We start from the raw sequence: 8291 nt of genomic DNA on the forward strand, positions 1-8291 counted from the left end.
AAACTTTGCCTTGATTTCAGAAAAGCACGGAAGACCAGAGTTAACCCATTCATATGCTGTAAAAAACAATTTGTTGTCTCAACTTAAAATAATTTGTAACCTGGCTGCCTTAAAGTTTTAAGTTCAGTCAACTCAAAAAGAGTTTATTCAACTTGAAATGTTAAATTACTAAGTGACAACTTAGATATTTGAGTTGAATCAACTTCAGATTTTAAGGCAGCAGGGTTACTTACCCATCTGTTAAGTTTAGCAAACACAAATATCTAAGTTGTTACTTAGTAACTTAACATTTCAAGTTGACTAAACTTATTTTAGTTGATTGAACTTAAAATTTTAAGGCAGCAGGGTAACTAATTATTTTAAGATAACTCAACAAATTCTGTTTTTTATTTTTTACAGTGTAGGCAATTTATTGTATTATGACATGAAATTGTAGTCTACCTACAACCTAATCTTTGAAGTGTTGTTTTAATTAACTGTTTTAATAAAGTTAAATTGTTATTTTGCCACACCTTTTTTTAACTAATTTTTAAATGCAAGGGTAGATTTTAACTCTATCTAACTGTAATACTATCCACACTGCTTTGTTGCTTTATAAGCCTTTGTACACTCTTTACTTCAGACACTTGGCATGAGTGTAGTTCGTATCCCGTCATCAAGGGTGGGGATCCAGTGAAGTGGAAAAAAATCCATTATTTGTTTACAGAGAAGGGAGTAGTTAATACAGCATTCACAATTTATTTCTTATTATTTTCTTACAGTTAGATAAGAGGCATTTTAGCATTTCCTTCACTAGGTTTGACATGCATTTTTCTGGATGGCCACTAGAGGAAGTACAGGCTTTGTGACTGTATTTAAACATGGTATAAGATGAGCATACCAGAGATGGAAAGTAACTGAGTACAAATACTTCGTTACTGTACTTACGTAGATTTTTCTGGTATCGGTACTTTACTTCACTATTTATTTTTCTGACTACTTTTTACTTTTACTCCTTACATTTTTACACAAATATCTGTACTTTCTGCTTCTTACATTTTCAAAACAGGCTTGTTTCTTTAGTTTTAATCATTTTTTTGGATCACCATTCGATTACGAATCTCTAAATCATGAATCGATTAATCTGTACTGGCAACGCGATTTGGCTCGAATGAATCTGAGAGACAAAACTATTAACCAGGACATCAAGTGCAGGTCAGTTTCATCTGCAAATAGGCTACTGTAGTTTGTCTTAAGTTCATTAAAGTTTGAACAACCATTGTGATTTTGTTACTTTTTTTTTTCTTTTGATAAAAAGGAAAGTAAAAAGCAAAACAAAACAACTTTTTAAAGTTAGTTCTACTGCTTGCCAAACAGTACAATTTTGAATTTTTACAGGAAAAGAAAAAAAAAAAATTATATTACATTTATACTATTCTTTTTCACTGTAAAAAATTTTTAGAAATTACAGTAACTTACTGGCAGCAGTTTTAACTTACTATAAAATTAAATGTATTTATATTTACAGTATTTATACTGTAAATGTATGTACAGTATTATTGCACTTGTACAGTTTTACTGTATTTTACTTGTAAAATATACAGTAATTTTATGGTCTTTTCTCCAGTTATATATTGCAATACAAAAAAAAAAAAAAATAAAAATAAGCAATGACAACTGTGTAACTTTTAATGTTTTTAATTGTTCAAATGTTGCAATAACCCTTGCAATAACATTACAATTTTCACAGATTCATTTAAGACTCAAACAAAACACTATTACGAACTATTATATATATTACAGCACATACCATTTTAACTATTATAGCTAGAAAAATTCTTAACATTTATCCTAAGCACAACATACTATGATAACAGTGAACAGCAATGACAGTGAAGCTTCAAATAAAACTCAAACTTTTGTTACACACAAGAAGCATTTTTCAAGAATGTATACATAAATATTTGTATATTACAGCAATTAAAAAATAAAAAAAAAAAAAAAAATCAGGAACAAATTCAATCATAAGAACAATCTTAAAAACATACAAATTCACAAAAACTCTCCTGAGTAAAATGCATTTGCCCGTAGTGGATTAATAGTTTTGCCAGCTGAAATCCACAAACTCCTTAGACACATGAGGGTTCAGGCCAGAGTTTCTCCTTTGCACCATCTTCCCACTTCTTTTGCTGATCTGGAATTTTGCAGAGCACTTGAGGTGTGTCAGGATTTATCCTCACAATGAACCTTCAAAAAAAAAAAAAAAATTAATTAGATTCATATTTCATTCTCTTTTGTAAAAACTTTTTAGAGCATTAGTTCAGCCAAAATGAAAATTTTGTCATCATTTACTATGTTGTTACAAACCCATAAAAATCTAGTTTGTTTTCGGAACACATGAAAATTGATATTCTCTCTTCATTTTTGTCTATCCAGGCAACCAAAGTCTTTCAAAAAGTGCATAAAGACATTGTAAAAATAATCCATATGATTCGAGTGGCTTAAGACACCTAATCAGTTCTCAAGCATGTTTGAGATTCTGTTTACCACATTTGACGCACTCTACATATTTGGATGATCAATGTTTGTATGTGAATAAAAGCCCACGGATTAATCATACGGATTAATTCCATTTCTTTATGCACTTTTTGAACTGGAATATTTTGGTTGTGTGTACTTTCAGTGGACAGACAAAAATACTGTTATGAATTCATTAGAAGAATAAACAGAATAGTACACCAGTTAATTTTATTTAACTCAAATTGTCAGTTATCATTACTGCATGCCAAGAAGACAACACCCAAAAATTGTAATTCTCTCAGTATTTACTCACCCTCATGTCATCCCAAATATACTTTCTTCTGTGGAACACAATTAGAGATTTTTAGAAAAAAAAAAAAAAAAAAAAAAGTAATCTGAAGCAAAATGATAGGTTTGTGTGAGAAATGTTTAAATATTTTTTTAAAAATTAATATTATAAACCACTGCTTCCAGGCAAGTGTCCTACATGTTTGTTTGACGTAAATGTCAACATGTTGTGAAGCATCAAATTTGAGGGACCTATCCACTTGCATTATATGGACTCACATAGATGGATTATTTTTCTAAAAATCTCTGTTCGTGTTCCACAGAAGAATGAAAGTCATGTACATCCGGGATGGCATGAGGGTGAGTAAGTGATGAGAGAATTTAGCATTTTTGAGTGAGCAATATTGATGGGCAAATTAAGCCTATTGAAGGACTAAGACTTTCCTCTGACTGTTTCGGGAAAAGATTCAAAGCTTTGAGTGTGTTGTAAAAACAGCTCTATCTGTTGGTTAGTAAAAAATAAAGCAGCCAAAAGCCTATGAAAGAAGCTCCGTCGTAAGCAGCATCACCACACATTCCATAGATCGATTCATGTTACGTGCACATGATGAAATAATTTGTATTCATATTGTATGATTGGGTATATAAAAATGTAATTAAATAGGTTTAAATGTAAATGTACTTGTAAGATCTGAGAGTTCGAACAGAAAGAAAGTAAGGCTTCGTATGTCATTTGTCACGTGATTTCTACGTTAAAAGCACAAGCCTTGAATCGAGGCTTCATCTGGCGCGCCCATTTATTCTCAACACAAGCTCCAATGCTTGGTTTAAATCTCACATCACTAGTGAACAATCCCTTAAAAAAAAAAAGGGATAGTCCACCGAAAAATGAAAATTCTTGTCATTCTTTACTCACCCTCATGTCGTTTCAAACCTGTATACACTTTTGTCTACTGTGGAACACAAAAGATATTTTGAAAAATGTTGGTGACCAGTGTTGGTGTTTCAGGTCCTGTTGACTTCCATTATATGGACAAAAAACACAATGAAAGTCAATGGGAACTGAAACTGTTCGGTCACCAGCATTCTTCTAAATATCTTTTTGTGTTAAACAAGAAAGAAGTGCATACAGGTTTGGAACGACATGAGGGTGAGTAAATGATGACAATTTTCATTTTTGGGTGGATTATTCCTTTAAGGGATTGTTTACTCAAAAATGCAAATTCTCTTATAACTTACCCTCATGCAATCCCAGATGTACATGGCTTTCATTTTTTTTTTTTTTCCCTTTAATGCTTACTTAATATTTCAGCATATTGCAAGATGTACTTACCTCTAAATAAACAACAAAGTAGTGGCTTCCACTTAGTACTTGATGTTAAGCACATAAATGAAGAGAACAGCAAATGCAGAGGACGTATCTGGTAGGTCAATCACAGGAAAGAAGACTTTGCTTTCAATCAGCAGCATCCATTTTTTTGCTGTGTAGAATTGAAAAATAATAAAAAAAAAAATAATAATAATTTATTGTGTTCATGTTTTTTAGTGATATTTGTGACTTTAAAAAAAAAAAAAACTTTTCACATTTGATTATGGTGTCAGTAAAAGTAGATGTAGATGTTGGGGCCTTTCTCATTAGTTCAAAAGGATTGTTCACCCAAAAATGACAATTCTATCATCATTTACTTACCCTTGTTATTCAAAATGTATTTGAGAAGATGCTAGGTAGAAAGTTAGATATAGAGAGCCATGAATAAAGTGTGACAAAAGGTTTATTTTTAAAAACCATCCCTTTAACATCGCTAAATCATGTACTAAAAGATCTTACCAAGCATGATCAGAGTAGTGAAAGCCTGGTCTTTGCATCTGCTGCATCTGCTGCACATTTACACACACACCACACACACACACACACACACACAGTTTTTCTAAGTGTCAGTTTTAGAAATTATCAGTTGTCAATTACACAAATGAAAAAACTTACACTGGCTAAAAGGAACAGCAAATCCTCTGCTTCTTTTAAAGTTTTTAAAGTGGGCCATCAACAACAGGACAGTTACATCAGTATTCACATCTGGCACAGCAGCAGAAAGCTCAGTAACATTAATATCTACACAGATTTCTTAAAATCACATTTATGCTGTGTGCTGAAAATGATGACTTTACTCTAAAATACTTTTTACAGTTACTAACTGGACATTTTTTTTTTACCATCTCGAATTGCCATCTTTTTTGTTACCATCTGAATGTGCCATCTTAGGTGTTCAGTGTTCACAAAGGCTGAAGCTTCGAAAAGACTCGTTTCTCCCAAGGGGTACAACTCCGACCGGAAACTAACAATGAAATGAATTGTTCTAGCTATTAGACTGTGTTTTATAACGTCTACACCTACCCCAACCATAAACGTAGCCCTTACTAAAAATAAAAAAAAAAAAAAAAAAAAAAAGTATTATTGTTGTACAGTGTGACAAAAATAACGTTAGATTTATGTGCGCATGCCCAGTAGCAAGAGCTGTATTTCTTTCTAGCCAACAAGAGGTCACGTCGGTGACGTATCGATCTGCTATTGGTCACACGGGTTTTCGTGTGATACGAATTGGCAGGTCAGAGTTCACGAAGCTTTAACTGTGCAATGCAGCGAAACGCCAAACTTTTGCACGCGTTTGCTTTTCTGAATGGAAGTCAATGGGACGAAAAGTGGTATCGACTGGGAGAATCTCCTCTCCACCGCACGCTACACGATGATTATAGAGAAGAGAAGAAATACGCCCGAATCAACGCTGCAAACGAGCGATTAAGCGATGCGGCTACTACCATGAGAACACAAAGCCATGAGTGTCTACTAGAGGCCACAACTCACGGATTCGCGGATTTGATGGAAGAAGAAGAGTCAGCCGCTCCTGTCTTGTGGTGAGTGAGAAAATGTAACGTTAAACAACAACCGCAACAAAAGTAGTAACGTTAGTAGTGGTAACCTCAATTAAATTGCTGCATGACCAAATACCGACGTAACCTGAAGGCCTAAATTAGTTTTAAAACACCGTAAATAACGCTGTTTGACAATTTTCAAAAAAAAAAAAAAAAGTATGATGCAAAAAATGTATGAAAAAAAAAAAAAAAATAATTTTGAATAACACCGTTTATGGGATAATGAGCGCCGCTACTGGCGGCACTTTCTATCGTTTAAAATGCCGTAAATAACGCCGTTTGACAATTTTAAGAAAATAAAGAAACTAGTAAAATGCAAAAAAAAAAAAAAAAAAAATAAATGTAAGTTATGCTGTTTAAGGGATAATGAGTGCCGCAACTGATGTCGCTTTCTGTCGTTTAAAATGCCGTAAATAACGCAGTTTGACAATTTTTCAAAAAAAAAACTAGTAAAATGAAAAATAAAAAAAATTAATTTAAGTTGCGCCGTTTAGGGGATAATGAGGCAGCAACTGGGTCGTACAACACCGTTTAGGGCAGAACTGGGCAAGCTCTATCCTGGAGGGCCGGTGTCCCTGCAGAGTTTAACTCCAACCCTGATAAAACTCACCAGTTTGTAGCTTTCTAGTAAACCTGAAGACACTGATTAGCTTGTTCAGGTGAGTTTTATCAGGGTTGGAGTTAAACTCTGCAGGGACACCGGCCCTCCAGGATAGAGCTTGCCCAGTTCTGCCTAAACGGTGTGTGTACGTGACAGAGAGCTGTCAGTTGCGGCACTCATCATCCCCTAAACGGCGTAACTTAAATGAATTTTCGATTTAGCAACTGACGTCGCTTTCTGTAATTTAAAATGCAAATAAAGTTTTTTAGTAAAATGCAAAAAAAAAAATAAAACTAATGTCGCCGTTTAGGGATAATGAGTGCTGATGTCGCTTTCATTTAAAATGCCGTAAATAACGTAGTTTGAAATAAAGTAAAAGTTTGACAATTTTAAAAAAAAAAAACTAGTAAAAAAAAAAAAAAAATTATTTAAGTTGCGCCGTTTAGGGGATAATGAGTGCCGCAACTGACTGCGCTCTCTGTCGTACAACACCGTTTAGGGCAGAACTGGGCAAGCTCTATCCTGGAGGGCCGGTGTCCCTGCAGAGTTTAACTCCAACCCTGATAAAACTCACCAGTTTGTAGCTTTCTAGTAAACCTGAAGACACTGATTAGCTTGTTCAGGTGAGTTTTATCAGGGTTGGAGCTAAACTCTGCAGGGACACCGGCCCTCCAGGATAGAGCTTGCCCAGTTCTGCCCTAAACGGTGTTGTACGACAGAGAGCGCTGTCAGTTGCGGCACTCATTATCCCCTAAACGGCTAAAAATTAAATTTCGATAAAGTGCCGCAACTGACGTTGCTTTTTGTCATTTAAAATGCAAAAAATAACGCCGTTTGACAATTTTCAAATAAGTCTAGTAAAATGCAAAAAAAAAAAAAAATAAATTAAGTTGCCATTTAGGGGATAATGAGTGCCGCAACTTGTCTGCTTTCTGTTTAAAATGCCGTAAATAACGTAGTTTGACAATTTTTAAATAAAAAAAAAAAAAAAAAAAAAAAAGTAAAATGCAAAATAAAAAAATTTAAGTTGCGCCGTTTAGGGGATAATGAGTGCCGCAACTGACTGCGCTCTCTGTCGTACAACACCGTTTAGGGCAGAACTGGGCAAGCTCTATCCTGGAGGGCCGGTGTCCCTGCAGAGTTTAACTCCAACCCTGATAAAACTCACCAGTTTGTAGCTTTCTAGTAAACCTGAAGACACTGATTAGCTTGTTCAGGTGAGTTTTATCAGGGTTGGAGCTAAACTCTGCAGGGACACTGGCCCTCCAGGATAGAGCTTGCCCAGTTCTGCCCTAAACGGTGTTGTACGACAGAGAGCGCTGTCAGTTGCGGCACTCATTCTCCCCTAAACGGCGTAACTTAAATGAATTTTAGGGGATAATGAGTGCCGCAACTGACGTCGCTTTCTGTCATTTAAAATGCCGCAAATAACGCCGTTTGACAATTTTCAAATAAGGAATCTAGTAAAATGCAAAAAAAAAAAATAAATGTAAGTTACGCCATTTAGGGGATAATGAGTGCCGCAACTGACGTCGCTTTCTGTCGTTTAAAATGCCGTAAATAACATAGTTTGACAATTAAAAAAAAAACTAGTAAAAAAAAAAAAAAAAAAAAAAAGTAAAATAAAAAAAAAAAATTCATTTAAGTTGCGCCGTTTAGGGGATAATGAGTGCCGCAACTGACTGCGCTCTCTGTCGTACAACACCGTTTAGGGCAGAACTGGGCAAGCTCAGAACTGGGCAAGCTCTATCCTGGAGGGCCGGTGTCCCTGCAGAGTTTAACTCCAACCCTGATAAAACTCACCAGTTTGTAGCTTTCTAGTAAACCTGAAGACACTGATTAGCTTGTTCAGGTGAGTTTTATCAGGGTTGGAGCTAAACTCTGCAGAGACACCGGCCCTCCAGGATAGAGTTTGCCCAGTTCTGCCCTAAACGGTGTGTTGTGACGACAGAGAAAGCTGTCTGTCAGTTGCGGC

The sequence above is a fragment of the Labeo rohita genome, chromosome 16, assembly GCF_022985175.1.
Source record: "Labeo rohita strain BAU-BD-2019 chromosome 16, IGBB_LRoh.1.0, whole genome shotgun sequence".
In the NCBI taxonomy this organism is placed as follows: domain Eukaryota; kingdom Metazoa; phylum Chordata; class Actinopteri; order Cypriniformes; family Cyprinidae; genus Labeo; species Labeo rohita.